A 20,306-nucleotide genomic window follows, 5' to 3' on the forward strand; every position below is an offset into this window, starting at 1 on the left:
CTAATCTGGTCCTCCTCTACCACACAATAAAAACGTAATTCTGTGAGTGCGGAAAAAAAACTACCACCCCTTTCTTTTGGACACCCTTTACGACCATCATGAACATTAGCGCATGGCATAAAAACCCCTAAAAAGACAAATAGAACCTAGTGACGCAAAGTTGCTGCTGAAGTTTACAGCAGTCCAAACCATCAAAAATCACTCATAAAACTCAATCAAGCCTCTATACGGCCACAGAGCTGCAGCCAAACACACTCCTAGGTAGTTAAAAAGCAAACCAAAACAAAAGCAACGCTTGCAAGCCCTTTGCGATGCCAAATGGATTAAATAGAACACTTCTTTCTACCGGCGACCTTAGCCCTTCCCACTGGCGGCTCATTTACGGTTTTTCAGCCGAGCGAGAAGAGACTGCTCTCGCGCCCCCTTTTCTGGCACTCTGGCGGCTGAGGCTCTGGCGTCCGTCCCGCTTCGCGCTGCCTGCGGCGTCGCTCCCCGCCCGGTGACTGTTTCATCCAGACCTCCCGCAGCCTCCGGGTCCCAGTCCCGGCAGAGCGACAAGTGGCCAGTGAGGCGTGAGGATGGAGGGTGGGGACAGAGCCAGCGGGAGGAAGGCCGAGAGCGCTCGTGGAACGCAACTAGGCGCGCGTCCCTGAGCCGGCGTGGCGAGCGCCCTCTGGCCGGTGTCGCCGCCCGGAGTACCCTCGGGTCGCCAGGCCCGCGCCAGTCCCCGCCATCGGAGCAACAGCGGCACTGCGCTGGGACTGCGGCCACGACACCAGGTAGGACCCAGGGCCCCAAGTCACCACCGCGGAGAGAGCAGGCTGGAGGTGCCAAAGATCGGGGCCTGAGAGGCCACCGAGTATCCCTTGCAAGTGTTCCAGGAAAGGGTAGAAGACTGCCCGAGTAGGCAGGGGTGAGAACAAAATCGAAAAAAGCAAACTTTGGGGCTCCCCCCCACCCCAGTCGTTGGTTTCTTGTGTGCTGGCGACCTTGACCAGGTGGAAGCTGGGGTTAGGGATGGAGGGGCGCTTCCTTCTCCCTTTTGCTTTTCCTTAGCACCCGAGGAAAGGCAGGCTAGGATAAGGAAAACAGTTGCAACTTTATGTGTTCTCCACAAAACAAGAACAAAAACAAAAACAAAAAAACCAAAAAACAACAAAAAAAAAACCATAGACGGGTAAGAAGTGTTCTCTGTCCTAGGAGACATTTCCGTGGAGAACACCTAGTTTTCTGGGAATTTGTTAAAGCGCTTGATTCGGGGTTTTGTGTTTGTTTTGTTTTGTTTTTCACGGGCTGGGGCTGGACTTCAGGTGTTTGTTGTATGTTTTTAAAAGTTGAGGTATTCACTTCAAGAGTGAATAAAAAGAGATTGTTTTCCAGCTTTGAGGGTCACATGTTAAAATTCACTTTGTTATATGTAACCTCTTTGTTCCACTGGAGTTTTAAAAGCCGGAATTATCAAAGTGCCACGGGAGACTTTAATGAGTCCATGTGGGCGTGGAGAGAGGTCCAATGTCCGGCTGAACCTTAGTGATTCTGGTGTTTTCTGCAAGGGGAGCTTCACAGGGCTGCCCTGTCCTCTGGGCTGTCCTGCCACTATGTGGGCTGGCCATGGTGCTAATAAAAGATTATTCAGTGGTGACACAGCTGGGTATGTGTGGAGATGGGAGGGTGCGGAGAAAGAGACTAGGCTGTTGGGATGTCGGCGGGGGGAAAATGGACCGTTTGTGCACAAGCCCCAGTCCTTCAAGCTGCAGGTGCCTTTTGACAACACAAACCTAGACCAGGGAATTGTGTGATCTGGTGGGGTCTGCCTTTGTTTTCACAGTCAGACTCATTTTTCCCTTTCATTTCATAAAAGAGAATTTAAAGTCTCCAGGGCGGAGTTGGGGTGGGGAAGGTGGGGGTGGAGGATGGGGGGCGGTTCAGGACTCAGGAAACAGAACTCAATGGCTCCATGCATTTTCCTTCTCTCGTTTTATTTTGTCCTGGAAGCCATGCCCACCACTGCTTCTCCCTCCCCAGGCGTTGTTTGCTTGCTGGAGAAGCCCTCTCCTAAGATCTTGAGTGCCTCACCCCACTCGCACCCCAACCTTGTGAATCATCCTCTTCATCCTACCCCACCCCCCCCCCCTTTTCTCTGAGAATGTGTAAAATGGCAGGCTTAGTGCGGATGCTTTCTCTCTTAAAAAAAAAAATTCTGTGTCTTGTGGGAAGAAGGGTGACATTTACTAATTTGGTTGCAAATTACTTTTGAAGTTTATGCACAGCTGTTTAAAATCCCTCAGAGATCAGTGCCATTGTTTGAGGCAGGTGTCTACCACAGAAAGATCTCGTTAGGCTGTTTCTTTTGCTGATTGAGAGTACGTGTGTTTGACGATTTAGCCTAGGACGGTCGGAAACCTGCACAGTTCCCTGCCAAGCTGAGCTATTCAATCTAAACGAAGGGGTTCTGTTTTAGTTTTTACAACCTTTGTTTCGTCGTTTAATCCCTTCTTAGTGACTTTTACTGCCTGTCCCAAGGGTAACCTTTCTGGCATCAATAGGTTTTAATTCCAAGGCCCATGATTGTCGTCTACACTTTAAAATGGAAGCTTTTCAGGAAGACTCTTACTACCCCATGTTTGGTCAGGTTCACTCCTTCGTTGCCTTGTGCTGTGGTGCCTCAGGGTGGCAGTGACTCCTGGACAAACTCCCAACACCTGTTCTCCCACCAGTGCCACCTCACAGCAGGGCCTCTGTATACACTGTGTGTGTAGCCACACAGTGCAGCCTCTGAGACAGCTCTCTCCTCTCTTCCAAGACTTGCAGGGTTGCTCTTTGTATATTCAAACCGGCCTTTCTAGACCCTCAAAGATCCTCCTCCACACTCCTCTACTTCCCTTGTTCACAGCAGGCCTTGGGAGCTCTCTGAAACAACCCTGTTGGCCTTTGAGCATTTCTGTAAAGACTTCTCATTCTACTGTGACGTGGTCCTTTCTCTTGACTGTGGAAAAGACCAGAGTTCTGTATAATGATGTCCCTGGAGTTGTGTTCAGGAATGTGGGTTTCTGGTCTATGTCCATAATTTCAGACACTGAGAGTAAACATCCTTCTAATGCAATATTTAATTATGGTGTGTTTGCCTTTCTTTGAAATAGAAATCAGAATTAATTAGAACCTCTACTTCTTAATGCATTTAATGACTTAGAGATATTGATTATGTTGTTTGCTCCTTGAATGTTACCCAAGTATTAACCAAATGTGACAGCTTGCTAATAAATTTGTATTTGATTTCAGGTGATTTATTTTTTTTATAGAGCTAAATATTTAAATTTCAAACTAATTCCTCTAAATCAGTTTAAATATGACACATTGTTTTGAGACAGGGTCTTATGTAGCCCAGGTCACTATGTAATGACCTTGAACACCTGATCTTCTTTCCTCTGCATTCAAACTATTGGGATTTCAGGTGAATGCCACAACTCCTGGCCCTAAGTGATATTTTATTATACAGTGAAAAATGTCTAGAACACAGATCTGGGAAGTACATATATATGTATGTATATGTATATATGTATGTGTAGCTACATATATGTTTGTATGTCTATATATGTATGTATATGTGTATAGCTACATATATGTATATATGTGTATATATGTATATGTGTGTGGCTACATATGTGTAGTTGCATGTAGATATATATGTATACACATACATACATATCTATATGCCCCAAGTTAAATTTGCAATTAAACGTACCCAGGTTAGTCATATGATAACTGAAGATAGCATTAAGTTCATTCATTTTTTTCTATTTTTATCAGTTCTTTGAGAAATTACATCCATACGCTATTTTCTGATCATAGTCTCCTCTGTTCCTTCTGATCAACACTAATCCTCCCATCTCCTCAACTTCGTGTGCATTATTTATTTATTTTTTTAGTTTAATATAATTAAAATATTTCTCCCTCTCATATATCCCTCCCCACTCTGCTTCAAATTCATGGTCTCTTTTTTTCACTAATTGTTATTACATGTGCACATGTATAAAATATATACCCCTAAATATAGCCTGTTCAGTCCTCTTATTTTAATAACCCAGAACCTAATTAGTATAATTAGCTTTCTGTATAACCATATATATTTGGCCATCCACTGAAACATGGCCAACTTACTAAGGGCCATACATTTAAAGAAAGCTGGTCCTCTTTTCCCTTGGGTCCTTGTGGCTCCTTAAATGGGGTGGGGGCTATTGAGCCTCTTGTTTTTTCCTTGTTTGAATGTCCTAGACTGACTTTGCAGGTCTTGGCCTGGCAGCTAGGGTTGCTGTGAGCTTTGCCCTGGTCGTCGAAACCTATGGGTCTTACAGTCCTTCTGTCCCCTATTCCACGATGGCCTCAGAGCCTTGGTGGGGAGGAGATGTGATATAAATGTCCTACCTATGACTGCACTGCCTCCTCATGTCCCCTGCCATTATTTTAAGACCTGCAGTGTCTCCTCTCTAAGCATCATTTAGCCAGTCTAGCCGTTCCCATCTATTCCAGCAGTCACTACGGAAGCTGTGAGATTTATAGAAACGCATGACATGGACCCAGAACAGTGAATTAAAAGGTGTGTCTTGGCAAGGTTTGAAACATCTTTCATCTCAACCTGCCAGACATTTGTATATAGTCATATTCTGATTACTATGTCATCTCTGTGTATCCTTGGCAGGCAGTGGGGGGGGGGGGGGATGGAGGTGGAGGTGGGGGTGGGTTGAAAGCCCAAAGTCTCAGAAGTTGAAACGATCTCATCTGAGTCCAGAATGGTGGATTTCTGCTCTGGGTTAAATTGCCACTTATTCTGAGTCCTTGTCTTGGGAGCACATCCTTCTCCGAGTTGCTAGAAGGTGCGAGCTTTTGAGTTAAGCTAATGGTATTGATGCTAATCATAGGCAACAAAGTTTGGGCTAGGGATGTGGGTGGCTCCGTTGATAGAGTTCCTACCTAGCATGAAGGAAGCTGGGTTCTGTCCCGAGCACAGCATAAACCAGACAAGATCCTGCATGCGTATAATCCCAGCACTGGGAGGTGGAGGACAGAAGCAAAGTCATCGTCGGCTGCATAGTGGGTTCAAGGCCATCCTGAGTCACAAGCAACCCCTAACAAAGCAAAATTAAACTAAACTGAAAGCAACAAGGGACCGTAATTGTCTATGATTTATACGCTAATCATGATTATTGTCACATTTAATTTTCTTGAAAGTCCTCATAAATTAGGTATTCTTATTCTCACTTTTTTTTTTTTCAGAAGAGGAAACCAAGGCTTGAGGGAGCTAAGCCACTAGCCCAGGTTTCGTAACTTTTAAGAGGTAGAGGCAAATCTGACCAGCCACTAAGCCCTGCTGTAAACTGCATGTCAGATCACCTAACAATTAAAAAGTATGCAAAAAACTGACACGGTCTTAACCTCTCACAAAGGATTTGCTTAATTCTGTTTTATGGGTATGAGTATTTCGTCTGTGTGCCACATGCAGGCCAGAGTGGGTGGTAGATCACCTGGGACTGGAGTCCCTGAGCCGCCACGTGGGTCCTCAGTGAACTAGCGTCCTCTGGAAGAGCAGGAAATGCTGTGATCTCAAGCACTCTTAAGTGAAAGATCTGACAATTCATTGTGTGAGCATCGCTTCCAACCATTAAGCCCTTTTCTTGTGGGTATACACGGTGTGCTTGTGTGGGGTGTAACACATGATGTGCCCATTTCTTACACATGGGCAAGCCATCTTCAGACATTCAGGGTAACTGCCTTGACACAGGGTCCTTCATTGAACAAAAAGCTCACTCTTTGGACTAGGGCTGGCTGCCCTTGTGAGTTCTGGGAGTCTCCCTGTGTCCACCCTTTGCCCGCAGTGCTGGGGCTATAGGGAGGTGCAGATGTCCTCGGCTTCTTTGTGTGGGTCCTGGAGATAGGGACTCAGGTCCTCAAGCTTGCGGAAGAGGCTTCTTCCTCACAGAGCTGTCTCTCTAACCTAACCCCGAGGAACTCTTACCATCTGACAACACAGAACACTTAACTCCTCCTTCCCCACTTTGCTCAGCTCCTGGGAACCACAATTCCACCTGCTGTCTTTGTCTGGGTACCTTTTGTAAGTGTGCTCATAAAAGGATGAGTCTTTATCGACTGGCTGTTTTCACTTAGCTGGTTTCACTCAATACTCTCTATCCGTGTTATGGCGAATGTTATACGTTTCCTGTTTTTACAGATTGAGCGTTTCAGGGTGCGCCCGTGCCACATTGACTCAACTATTAATTTTGTTTGCGGGTTCGATCGATTGCTTCCACCTTTGATTTTTTGCAGGCAGTGCCGAAAGACATTTGTATTAACCCTTTCTCGCGGCTATGACAAAGTACCTGTCAAAAGCAATTTAAAGGCGGGTTTATTTCGGCTGGTGGCTTGAAGGAATAGTTACTTGGTCGTGTCAGGAATGGCTTGGCAGCATAGCACAGGGTGGCTGGTTACATTGTATCCACAGTCAGGAGGCAGAGAGCACCGGTGCTCATACCCTGCTCTCGTTCACATCCTTGTTCATTCTGGGACCCCAGCCCATAGGTCAGTGCCACAGGGTGAGCCTTCTTCCTCAGGTACACATCTCTGGAAATGCCAGAGATTTGTCTTCTAGGTGATTCTAACTCCCGTCAAGCTGACAGTCAAGAGTAACCATCAAAGGAGATGTGCAAACATCTGTGAGATGTCGCTGCCTCTGTGGACATTCTGAGTCTCCCGGTGATTCTGCACATGCTTAAGAGTTATAAGGAAATCACTCCACTGCTTTCCAAGGTTACTGGGTCACTTTGCATCCCCCAACAACAATGCCACACCGGTGGTCCTAATCTATTTTCTGCTTTTGATTGTAGTCATCCTCACAGGTCTGGTAGGCTAACCAATTAACTTTAAATCAAACCATTGGTTGCCTGGTTCCAGGGATCTGGGAGGCAAGGCTACCCCTCACTCCATTACGTCTTCCTGTCTCATCTTGAACTTACATATCTTGTGCTAGCTCAAATTCACTGGAAGGGCTACTATTCAGGGAGCCCTGACTGACCAGGGAAACATGACCAGGAGGGGCCCCTAAAAGGTAAACCGAAGGCTCTAGATGTGCAGTTGTCCCAGTCATCCTGCGTGACCTTTCAGTGCAGGAATGAAAGCCATGAGGCAGCATGATACCGGTCCTTGGTAACTCTGAATGTGTGGCATGGAGACTTTATAGGAGAGCAATTATGAGGTGAGCATCTTTGTAGGTGCGGATGCAACTGTATTACTTAACTGCCTGTTTTCTTCCTGACCCATCTATAATGGCTAGAGGTAGTTTTGTCCCAGCCACTACAGCAGAGTGGCCCATATGCCACGCTCCTGAGAGATGTGCATAGAATGACTGTACACATGTTATGCAGAAGGCAGGTCCTACAGGAGCACCGACACTTGGGACGTCTGATATAGTATCCCAGAGTTGGAGATATATATATATATATATATATATATATATATATATATATCATCTGCTTCCCACCAAATATTATGTACGCACCGTGTGTCATGAGGATATGTTAGCATCAGAGCAAGCAAGTTGCTTTAGACCAGTGTTTCTCAACCCGACCCCTTTGGGGAACACAATGACCCTTTCACAGGGGTTGCATGTTGCATGTCAGAAGCCATACATATCTGATATTTACCCTACGATTCATAGCAGCAGCAAAATTACAGTTATAAGGTAGCAATGGGAATCATTTTATAGGTGAGGGTCACCACAATGTAAGGAACTGCATTAAAGGGGTCATAGCGTCAGGAAGGTTAAGAAACCCTGCTTTAGACTAAGGAGAAACAGAAGCAGAGGAAGTTATTGTGAGGCTAATCTGCGTTGTCACATAAATTGAACCATCTGAAATGCCCGGCCACGTAACCAAGGAGGCTTCCATCTTATGCTCTCCAGGTCTTGTTTTTAAAGGTCTTGCACCAGTATCACCTTTTTTTTTTTTTTAATTAAAACACAGACTCGAAGACTTGACATTCGAGTGTAAGGGTCAAAGCTCGGCTTTGTGTTGGGACATGGGCTTGAGTGGCATCGTTGCCATCCCCCCTTACAATCTGATCATGGAGAGCATGCGGTAAAAGGGCGAGACCGGAGTTGGCTTCGGGAGTTGGCATGGTCACCGGTGGAGGTCCTGGAGTCCTGTGCTCACCTCAGACTCCTTCCTCCACGTGACGAGCTCAGCGAGAACCAGGTTTAGGTAGCTCAGTCATTTGGATGTCTCTCCTTCCTCCAATTCCTGTGCATCCCAGACTTCATTGAGTAGTCTCTCCCGAAGGCGTTTTGTGATCCTGCAGAGGAGAGTTTGACTTTCTTCTGTGGATTTGAAGCACCCGTCAGGTCCTCTCTCCAAGGTACTCAGCAGAGAACGTAGCCTGCAGCAAGCAGACTGTTAGCTCGGAATCTCTGAATCATCATTGTTTGCCTTTAGATGCCCCTGGCATTACATTCTGCACGGACACTGTGTGCATCCTCTCTGATAACCGCCGGCTTCCCTAACATATACCAATGTATCCGATAACTAGCCAGCATCAAGAAATACTAGCAAGATAAATAAATGGCCATAAAGTTTGCAATCTGCGATGTCCCGGGGGCCATCCACTGTGTTAGAAGAGATGAGCCAAATGTGATTTAAATATTTGCTCAAACGGAACCGCTGTTTTACTGGGAGATTTTTGCCTGTGAGCTCCTGGAATTCTCCGGATAAATCCTACTAGAAATCTAAGCTTGAGGTAATAGAAAGCATTTGCTGAATGAAACCCTTTACAGCTCTGTCACTAGGGATGTTTACACTCATAATTCTAGGAACGACCAGCCGCAAGAAAAAAGGTGTCTCCTCTTGCACGTGTTAAGTTTTCTTCCTTCGTTAGCTTCTGGCATCTCACTTTGCTAACAACTAAAACGCCAATAGAAAAGGGAAAGAAAATATTAACTTAAGATGATCAAGAAATGGATGGTCCTAGTTGGGCCGGATGGTGCATGACTGGAGTCCCAGCCTTCGGAGGATGACTAGGACAGGGAGATTGTGAGTTTGAGGCCAGCCTTGGGCTACAGAGGTAGACTCTGTCTCAAAATAGGAGGCTATGGGGCATAGATCAGTAGCAGAACACTTATCTTGTCAAGTGTTCAATCCCAAGGCTGGGGGAGAGAGAGAAAGAGAGAGAGAGAGAGAGAGAGAGAGGAGGAAGAGAGTAGGGGGGTAGAGAAAGAAAAAGAAACATTAAAATGTGAAAATCACTACGAGCAAAAAGACAAAGGAATTTTAAAAAGCATAGAATAGAGATGTATTGACAACCAGAAGCTCTTTTAATTTTTAGACAGGATTAAAGGGAAGAAATAATCATTGATCTAAGATTTAAAAGATCTTAAGGAGTCTGTAGTGAAATCTCCATGGCTTTAAGACTTGTTAAGGCAGTTCAGAATAAGAAAGGGGGTGAGTAAAAGAATAAATTCAACAATATAAGTGATAGATATATACCAAATTAAAAATAAGTACCCCCCCCAAAAAAATCCCAACTAGTCTAGAGTAAGTGAAAAAGCAATAGAAAAAAGACACTGTCTCAAAAATATGATTCTGACTCCCAGAATTCCCCTGACTTCCACATACAGGTTCTGTGGTATACATAGACCTCTTTGGTTCCCTCTCCCCCTCCCCCTCCCCTCCCCCCTCTCCCCTCTCCCTCTCTCTCCCTCCCCACCCCCACCACACTCTTTCTGTCACACACACACAATTTTTTAAACGACTTATTTTTATTTAATGAGCATTGGTGTTTTGCCCGCATGTGTGTCTGTGTGAGGACGTTGCATTCCTGGAGCTGGAGTTAGGGACAGTTGTGAGCTGCCCTGTGGGTGCTGGGAATAGAACCTGTGCGCTCTGGGAGAGCAGAAGGTGCTCTTAAACACTGAGCCATCTCTCCAGACCTTACAACTTTTTTTTAAAAAGGTTGTTTGGATGATTCAAAGGTAGACTAATCAAAAACATGAACTGAAAAGAAGAAAAGGGGAAAAGTATTTCAAAGAAGATTAAAAATAAATCCTAGCAATAATGAGGTGGGGGGAGGAGGGAGAGGAGGGAAAGGGAGAGGGAGAGAAACAGGGAGGATAGAAGGGAGGGTGGAGAGGACACTATTTAAGATTCCCAATAACCACCAAGCAGAGTAGGAATGACGTCAGTGCCTGTGTTTATTTCTGGTGTGAAAGGCTGGGTCATGGACATGCACAGAGGTGATGTTTTCGAGGGTGAAAAGCAGTACACTCACTGTGACAGGTCCCTCAGGAGGGGCACTCCAGGGCTCACTCCTATTGGCCTGCAAAGGACCAATAGAATGTAAGACACCACATTCTTTTTCATTCCAAACGTCTCTTGATCCGAAGACTTTCTTCTGGGGAATAGAAGAGTAGACAGCTTCTTAAATGCCAACTGCAAACCCCTGTGTTCACAAACTCCATTCCTTTTCCAAGCAGAGTATGATGTTCTCCCAGGAAATTAAAAAAACAAAACAAACAAACAAACAAACACCTTTATCCTTGCCTGTTACATTGAGTAAGTCACCTACAAGTCATTTAGACTCCCTCTTCTGCTTCCTGTATCTCCGGGATTTGACAGCTTCTCCCCAGCTCATGGCTAGAATTCCATAATGAAGTTTTAATTCAATCACCGCCTCCTACGTAAGCTGCCTAACAGCATCTCACAAACGTATTAAGTCTCTCATATCCTTCTTTCTCTAACGCTTGGCTTTTTGAGCTGAGACTGGGATTTCAGTGGAGGAAGCTCTTGAAGTCCATGATGGCCAATACCGATTGTCAGCTAGAATCACCTAGGAGACAAATCATTGAACATGCATGTAAGGGATGTTCTAGATTGGGTTATCTGAGGTAATGATCCAACTTATATGTGGATGGCTCCATTGGTGTCCTGGACTGACAAAAAGGAGAGAGGATGCTGACCACTCTCTCTCTACCATGTGACGGGTGTGACCCCCTACTTCAAGCTGCTGCTACCATTTCTTCCTCTCTTTGAGGGACTTTATCCTCAATAAAGTGGCTAATGTGAAGCCTCTGTAACTAAGGAATATTAGGAAATAGTTGACTTCTCCCCAGTTATGAACATGAAGGTCTCTGAGCACATTTTCATTACTAAGTATTAAGTACCTTTAAGTACTAAGCATTAAGACCTTTAAGCATTCCAAATTTTGCCCATATTTTTAAGCTATGTTTTAAGGAATATGCCTGAAAATAATTTGGAAGCCGTTTGTGCATTGACTTCTGATGGTTCACCATGTGCTGGGAAATCTACTGCTTCCCTCCTGAGTTCTCTCCACTGTAGTACTGTTTCATTTCCTCCCAGTAATTGGGGCCACTAGAAAAGGGTCAGAGTGTCAGGAGGCTACTGTATCTTGCTGTGTTGTTCATCTGCCTTGATCCTGCTAGGCCATGGCAATATATTGATCCTAATCATAAGGAATGAACCGGGTCAAGGGTGTGCAAATCAGTTGCTTTCCTCACTGCAATGACAAAATGTTTGACGAAGCAGCATAAGAAAGGCAGGTCACTCAGACCTCTCTGTTTGAGGGTCCAGCCCATCATGGCGGTAAAGGCACGGCGGCAGCGGGATTCATGAGACAGCTGACACACCGACTTCACACTCAGGAAGCAGAGGCAGACAGTGTGGGTGCAGTCACCTTGACAATGAATATGAACTACCTACCACAGCAGGTCTTTGTGATTCATCTGAATCATAATATTCGCAACATACATAAATACACATAAACACACATACACACATACGCACATACGCACAAAAATTAAAACATTTAATACCATAATAAGAAGTGCCTTCTACTGTGTTGTTGGTGATGGTAATACAAGGCATGTAATAATAACCAATTTTTTTCAAAAAAGAAAAAGTGACCGATTGACTTCTTCAGTGAGTTTGCTTCGTGATGATGATGAACAGAGAGGTAGAATTTTAGTATTGAATAATTCCACTATGCATTTGGAAAGGAAGATAACACACATCCTCAGGGCGTCCTCAACCCTCACAGTAGTAATATTCAAAATAGCCAATTAGTAAATTCCTTCGTAACTGTGAAGTGGTGGCATCGGCCTTTAATCCCAGCACTCAGGAGACAGAGAGATCTCTGTGAGTTTGAGGTCAGGCTACTTTACAGAGTGAGTCCCAGGACAGCTAAGGCTACACAGAGAAATCGTGTCTCAAAGAACAAAAAAAAACCCCAAAACAAACAACAAATAACCACCCCCAAACCAGGGTTCCAAGTTCTTTTTTAAAAATGATTTATTTATTTTTATTTTATGAACACAGGTGATTTGACTGCATGTGTGCGAGGAAGTCAGATCCCTGAGAACAAGAGTTACAGACAGTTGTGAGCGGCCATTTTGGTGCTGGGAATTGAATCCAGGTCCTCTGATAGAGTAACCCATACTCTTAACTGCTGGGCCATCTCTCCAACCCCCAACTTCCAAGTTCTTAAGGATGGGCAGCCGAAGTATTTGCCAAAGGCATAAAACCTTCCTCAGTCCTCAGCCAGGTCAGTGACAGCCGGGATCGCAGCTCTGGCCTCCCTCACGGTACCTGGGCTTGGGTATTCCCTAATATTTATAGTGCTTCTGAGGCCTGCGACTGAAAGCACTCTAAGAGTATAAGCTATCCGAAGGAGAAAAAAGACTTTTTTTTATTGCTAAAATGAAATAAATGTAACTCGTTTGACCAAAATGGGGCTGATATGGCTAGGCATAAATTAGCACATCGCTTTAGATATTAATAGAGTAAAACATCCGTTAAACCATCCCTCGTCTTGGAGCTGCCAGAGAGAAAGGTTAACACAGTCCATTATCTTTAATTTCATTATTTCAATAGAAAGGAAAGGTGAGAAGTAAGTCAGAGAACAAAACACGAAGAATTCAGAACAAAAAGAATGTCCATCCATGGACTTATATAATCGATTTTCTTTTGGAAAAGGGTGTGGATATCTTCCTGTGGAAAAGTTACTTTTATTTACATCCCAAATGTTGCCCCCTTCCCGGTCCCTCCTCTCAGGGTTCTTCCTCCATCCCCCAGGATCTCCCCAGGATGTATCAAGTCTTTACAGGATTAGGGGCATCCTCTCCCACTGAGACCAGACAAGGCAGTCCTCTGCTACATTGTTTCAGGGGCTAGGGCCGGGGTGGGGGAACAGAGAGAAAGGCTCAGACCAGTCTTTGGTTGGTGGCTCAGTCTCTGGGAGCTCTCAGTTAGTTGATACTGCGGCTCTGCCAATGGGGTTGCCGTCTCCTTCAGGTCCTTCAGTCCTTTCCCTGATTCTTCCATAGGAGTCCTGACCTCTGTCCAGTGCGTTAGCTGTGGGTGTCTGCATCTATCTCAGTCAGCTGCTGGGGAGAGCTTCTCAGAGGGCAGTCATGCTAGCTCCTGTCTGCAAGCACAACATAGCATCAGTAATAGTGTCAGGGTTTGGTGCCCACCCATGGGATGGATCCCAAGTTGAACCAGTCACTGGTCGGCCATTCCTTCAGTCTCTGCTCCATTTTTGTGTCACATTTCTTTTGGGTCAGAAGTTTTGTAGGTGAGTTGGTGTCCCCATTCTTCCACTGGGGATCCTGTCTGACTACTGGATGTGGTCTCCTCTGGTTCTGTATCCCCACTGTTGGGCATTTTTGGCTAAGGTCATCCACATCGATTCCTGGGTAACTCCTTCATTACAGATCTCTGGGACTTTCTAGAAGTTCCACCAGCCCCATCCCCAGCAGTTTCCATTCATTCACCTGGCCCTTTAGACCTCTCTCCTATCTCCCCCTCAATACCTGATCCTGCCCCCCCTTTCCCCCTCACCTTTCCCTCTCTCATCCAGATTTCTCCCTCCCTCTGCCTCCCATGATTATTTTGCTCCCCTTCTAAGTGGGATTGAAGCATCCTCACGTGGGCCTTCCTCCTTGTGAAACTTCTTAGGGTCTGTGTGGTATATCGTGGGTATTCTGTACTTTTTAGGGTAACATCCACTTACCAGTGAGTATATACCATGCATGTCCTTTTGGTTCTGGGCAACCTCACCCAGGATGATATTTTCTCGTTCCATCCATTGGACCCCTATGTTTAGCTATATAAAATCAACAAAAAGATTACACAAGGTGTCTATCTCTACACCTGTAATTGCAACTGAGAAAGCAAAAATACAAAGAATCACCAAGCATTCTGGGAGTTCAAAAAGTGAAACACACATCACTTTGGACGTTCATCTTAAAACAACCAGAAGGGAAAGTCAATCCAAATTCCAGGGAATTTTAATCCGTGTACCAGGCGTATTTTCTTAGCCTTTTAAAAAAAAAGACAGATTCAAAGGATTGCATTTTCTAAGGAGCCCTTTCTAAGGCGCTTAAGCCCTAATCAGCTAAGTGTGACACTGGCTTGGAATGGGATTTGGTGTCTCATAATTAAGAGCGTAGTTCAGTGTGGTGTGAATTGACAGGAGACTCGGGCCACAGCTCTTGGAATTGTCTGGGATGTGGTTCTGATTTTTATTTGACCCTGAGTGTTGCTTTGGATTCCTATCTCTGTGGAACAAATTGCCCAACCTTAGTGACTAAAAGCCCCTCTATTTTTTTTTAACCTGCTTGCTGTTTTACAAGTCAGGAATTGGGGGTGACTCATGGTGACTTTAGAACTTGTCATATTCCTGGGGGGGGGGGGTAGCCAGTTCTCATGGCATGGGTCAGGCACATGGTTCCAGAGTAGATACAACTAGAAAGATGAGACCTTGCAACTCCTCATCTCCCTTCTTGTCAACTCCCTACCCTGGGCTTCTTTTCATGGCAATTAGATACCAGAAGTGAGGGTTGTGCATACTCAAAATCAGAGGCTCAAGTTCTTAAGGTCCAAGCTAGCAAGGTACACATCACCGTTTCTGCAGAGGTCTATTGGTCAAAACAGGTCACAGACCAAGCAGGATCTGGGCATGGCAAATGTGGGGTAGCATCGTGCTGAGCACTGAGATCTCAAGAGCAGGCCATGGCCTCCATTTTTGTAGCACCGTCTAGCACAAGCATTTAGGCAGTTAGTATACTTTCTCACAGAGAGGACTGCTCGTATTTTCTGAGAGTGGACCTTGTGTTTCGTCCATTACATGGCTGATGGCGGGATTCTGCTAAAACAAAACACTGCACCCAAGGAGCTGGGGAGATGGCTCAGTGAATGAAGTTCTGGTCAAGTACAGGGACCTGGGTTTGTTCCCCAGAGCCCATGTGAAAAAGCTGGGTATGGTGAAGCATGCGTGGTCTTTTCTGGGTCAGCTGTGTGTGTATTTCAAGGTCTCCCACACTTTGCGTTCCTAGGGTGCTACCTGCATTGATGTATCTCCACAGTGAATTGTAAACCTAATATTCAGCTTCTCTTGCTGGGTCACTTGCTAAACCTTGACACGTCACATAGGCAATAGTCCTATGTGCCATGACATCTTGGATTCATAGGTGTCTGAGCAGACACAGCAGTCCTTAGCTCTGTCCCCAGTGTTTTGGAGAGCAGGGTCTCTATCTATCTCCACTCTAGACTGCCTCTTACAAAGAGTCGTGCATATAGCAAGAGGTCAGGAAGCATGTACTGTGTCAGTTTACGGTAGGTGCATGACCGAGCAGCAGAGTGACTGGGAGGGAGACCAGAAAACCCTTAACAGGAAGAAGGCGGGTGTGATAAAGAGAGTCAGGGCTGAAGGAGGGGAGTGGCTAGCAGTACCAAAGAACCAACAGAACCGAAGCTGGGAGAGCAATAAAGAGAAAGCTCTGGAAAAGTGATGGACGCAGTGAGGACAGAAAGTAAAACAGAAAGTGTGATTCAACAGGAGAGATGCCGATCACGTGGTAAAGATAAAGGGACAGGAAGTGAAAAGGCAGAGGTGGCTGACCATCGGAGCTGATGATGGTGAGCATCCATGGGGATGAAGGAAGAAGCAACCAGGAGGGTCCCTAACCGGGAATCAAAAGATAGAACACTCCAAACCCACGCTGTCAACCCATCCCCCCTTGGCCAGATAACGTTACTGGGCCAAAGTCAAACGCGTGTGCCTGCATGCCCATGGATACACGTGTCCATCCTACATTGTAGTTGATAGGGCACAGGGGGTGTTGCCTTACTGGGGAACTGAGGAGAGGCATTGCGTCATGTAGAGCTAAGCAAGAAAGATCTACCTGGTAAGAACTCCGCTCTATGTGGTGGTTGGAGGAGACAGAGCATAAAGAAAGCAACCTAATGGACATGAGGAAAAGAGGTTCTGCTAAATACTGAAACAACACACACACACACACACACACACACACACACACACACACACACACACACACACCGGCTGCCCATTTGACTCTGAATCTGCTCTGCTGTAAGTAACTGGTTTTCCCTGTCTACCGGGCACTGTTGTCACTCATTCCCAGCTACTGACTCATGTAGCCCTTGTAACTGCTCTTGAGGTCGGTCCTATTGCTATTCTGACTTTACAGCCAGGGGAACTCTAGCTCCAGGGATGTCGTGTCTTCATAGGACTGGGAATGCACACAGCTCAGTGAGCTGGGAGGTGGACCCAGGTGGCTTGATGTTGAGATCTATGCTCTTGTTCTTGCAGTTATTACTGGTACATATTAATTATGCAGAGCCCTGATGTCATTGTGACATCATACGGGCACACTTTCCCCTCCCCCTCCCAACCTCCCCTCATCGATCCCTTCCTCCTTCCTCTTCATTAATACTTCTTTCCATATCGTTTTTTTTTTTTTAACCTCTTTTCCCACCCCTCCCCTCTTTCTCTAAGGTTTGCACTAGAGGAAAAAAAAACTTGAGGGACAACATGCAATGCTTGTAGTTCTGAGCTTGGCTTATTTTGCTTAACAGTGTCATCCGTTTTCTTGGAAATGCCAGGCCTTTCCTTGTTATTATTTTTCTCTTTGAAACAGATGTCAAACTCAAAATCCTCCTGCCTCATCCTTCCCAGTCCTAAAATTTATTTCTCTTCATGCACGTGTGTAACAGAGAGACAGTGGGGAAGGGGGGAGAACATGAGAGAGAGGGAGGAAGGAGGGGGGACAAAAAGACAGAGGGAAAGGAGGGGAGGGAGGGGGAAACAGAGAGGTGGGGGAGACTGTGTATTCCTGAAAAGGCATTTAAATCCCTAGAGCTAGAGTTATAGCCCCACAGTGTGGGTGCTGGGAAAGGAACCCTGGTCTCTAGAAGTCTTCTTGCCTTCCAACTCTATTTCAAACTTCTAGTTTTGCACATAAAGGTTCTTTAAGCAGACCTGGAACTGAGGCTGTTTTAGAACCTGTATCCTTCCTCTGGGCTGACTCCTCCTCCTATTCTCAAGCTCGCCAGGCTCACCTTGAACTCCGCCCCCTTCCCCTCCTTCTCTCTTTCCCTCTAGGCTGAACGCAGCCTTTAATAAACACACCGAGCAAGTGTACCCTGCCGCCGCTGTTCTGACTTAGCGACAGAGCACGTGCTGGTCACGTGTTCAACATCTGTGCTACTCTCTCAGAGAGAGAGAGAGAGGAGGAGAGAGAGAGAGAGAGAGGGAGGGAGGGGAGGAGGGAGGGGAGGAGGAGGAGGAGGAGGGAGGAGGAGGAGGAGGGAGGAGGAGGGAGAGAGGAGAGAGAGAGAGAGAGAGAGAGAGAGAGAGAGAGAGAGAGAGAGAAGCTGATGCTGAACAGGGAGCTATTAACGTTTTTAATTAAAAGTGAGGGAAGACGCTAGATTAACATTCTTGAGCAATAACCATGAAGTTTGAACTTCGTGAAAATATTTGGGGAATTTGAAAAATTAATGCATCATGGGACACCTTAAGATTATTTTCGTTCGTGCCTGATGGTACTTTTTCATTTGCCTTTCCATCGGGAGATTTTCACATAAACCAATAAATTTGTGTTAATTTTTGATGCCTCCCGAGCCTGTTCCTCGTTATTTAACAGGCTCCTGAAGCGCTTGGTTTCAATACTCGAAAAGACACTCTTCTTCAAAGCAGCGATCTCTTTTGTTTTTAACTTCAAAAGCATCATTCAGCGGTTAGGGATGTAGCTCAGTTGGTAGCATGTTTGCCCAGCATTCATACAGCGCCAGGTTCAATCCTCAGCACCCAGAATGTGGCTCACAGCCATCTGCAACTCTAGTCCCAGGAGACCCGACACCCTCTTCTGGGCTCCACTGGCACCAGCCATGCAAGCAGTGAACCATAGATACATAGATAGATAGATAGATAGATAGATAGATAGATAGATAGATAGATAGATAGATAGATAGATAGATAATAGATTTTTAAAGGCATCATTTAAAAAAATCTTTTCTCCACTGGAATGTCCCTGAGTATATCAACCACACTCCAGGTCAGGCCCCAATGCCCAGAAATAGTTGACAAAATAAATTCAGGGGTACTTTTGTTTTGGCATTTTACTTTATTTTATTCATCTTTTGCATGTTCGTTTTAATTTTCATTTCTGTGTTTTTGATGGGGGAATTGTTTCTTGTTTATTTTTATTTCTTGTTTTGTCAGAGAGAGAGAGGGAGAGGGGGAGGGGGAGAGAGAGAGAGAGCTAAAACAAGTGTGCAAGTACGTTACAAAAAATGTCATGACAATGCTATGCTGGTTTTTGATTAGTTACAAAAAGAAATCAGAATTGCAATGGAGTCTTCATATTTGAGAAAATGGGCAATGTTCAAAAGCAAAACAATTAACAGAATGTAACTACAGACAGAGCGCAGAGCTGCACCCGTTTGGTAGCATGCTTTGGGAGCGTGCACAGAGCCCCAACACTGCTTGGAGTGGGGGGGTAGTGCTCACCTGTGATTGAGAGGCCTAAGGAGAGGATCAGAAGTTCAAGGTCACCCTTGGTTACATGAAGAGTTCAAGGCTAGCCTGAGCTATGAGAGACTCTGCCTCAAAAATAAACAAACAAACACAAACATACTAGCCCTGAAAAATGAATACATGAAAACAAATTAGAATGAATAACTTCCTCCATAGAGAATGTTCCTGACGCTCTTTCCAGGGAGCAGAAACCAACTATCTGCAGTCAGTGAGGCTTCCCTTCAGCTTTTCCATTCCCCCACAGCCGACTCACCAGTGCTAGAGTCCTGTTTGTCTGGGGTATGTGAGGAGGTGTATGTGGTATGTGTGGTCTTGTGTATCTGCACCCATGTGAAGGTGCATGCCTATGTAGAAGCCAGGGGACGACACTGGGTGTCCTGCTCTGGTATCTGTGTATTATTGCCTTGAGACAGGTCTCTCACTGAACGTGGAGCCTGGGAGACTCTGACAAGACAGTGTTGAAACAATGGGCCAAGTGTTTGACCATAGCCTGAGGGTGTCAGGGATCATAGAAATCAAGGACTCACCCTTACATGGCCCCTCCCCCCACCAAGCCATCTCCCTGGGTCCCAGCTAGTGTGTTTAGATTATAATGTATATGATATGTAAATACATATATTCAGTCATAGAAGAGGGGGAAACACTATGAAAAGGTATAAGATAAGTGCTCTAGCCTATTGGGGAGAAATCCTTCAGACCAGTGGTTCTCAACCTTCCCAATGCGGCAACCCTTTCAGTTCCTCATGGTGTGGTGACCCCCCCAACCATAAAATTATTTCATTTCTACTTCATATCTGTAATTCTGGTACTGTTGTGAACCGTAACATAAATGTCTGATATAAACCCCCAAAGGGGTTGGCGGGCGACTCACAGGTTGAGAACCGCTGCCTTAGAACATTTCTCCCTGCAAAATATTGTAGAAAAATTTCACCATATTCTTTTCCAAATGCCTGAAATTCTCTGCCACCTTAGGGTTTTGCACTATACCTTAGACTGGTTTAGTCAAGAGCGGAAAGTGGGATTTTTTTTTTCAATTTAAATTTTGTTTCTTTTTTTTTTTCCGGAGCTGGGGACCGAACCCAGGGCCTTGCGCTCACTAGGCAAGCGCTCTACTGCTGAGCTAAATCCCCAACCCTTCAATTTAAATTTTAAATGTGCCTTATTTGAGTTAAATCGTTCTCGGTCGGGTGCCTAACCACATTGGGCACCATTTTGGGTATGGAGAACACAGGGATAAAAAGAGAAGATGATAGCCATTAGAAGATCTTTCGTTTGGAGAAGGAAAACAGTAACGAAGCGAACGGAGCTTAGTGAGAGCGGGATGAGTAATGGTCAGTGCCGGAAGGACGCAGACAAGACTTGGGGAACTTCTGCAACCCGGGCTGCCTTTAGATTGCTAAATGAATGACTCA

The 20,306-nt window shown here is 45.4% G+C and overlaps 1 protein-coding gene across 1 annotated transcript in view; it reads left to right on the top strand.

Annotated features, from left to right (window-relative positions):
* The first annotated feature begins 415 nt into the window (after window positions 1-415).
* Prkcq (protein kinase C theta) overlaps window positions 416-20,306 on the top strand; it is a 131,615-nt gene continuing 111,724 nt past the window's right edge. The window contains exon 1 of the mRNA XM_032885022.1: window positions 416-779. The gene's annotated coding sequence lies outside the window, so the exon portion shown is untranslated. The remainder of the gene's footprint in view (window positions 780-20,306) is intronic.

Source organism: Rattus rattus, chromosome 14 (assembly GCF_011064425.1).
Source record: "Rattus rattus isolate New Zealand chromosome 14, Rrattus_CSIRO_v1, whole genome shotgun sequence".
Lineage (NCBI taxonomy): Eukaryota > Metazoa > Chordata > Mammalia > Rodentia > Muridae > Rattus > Rattus rattus.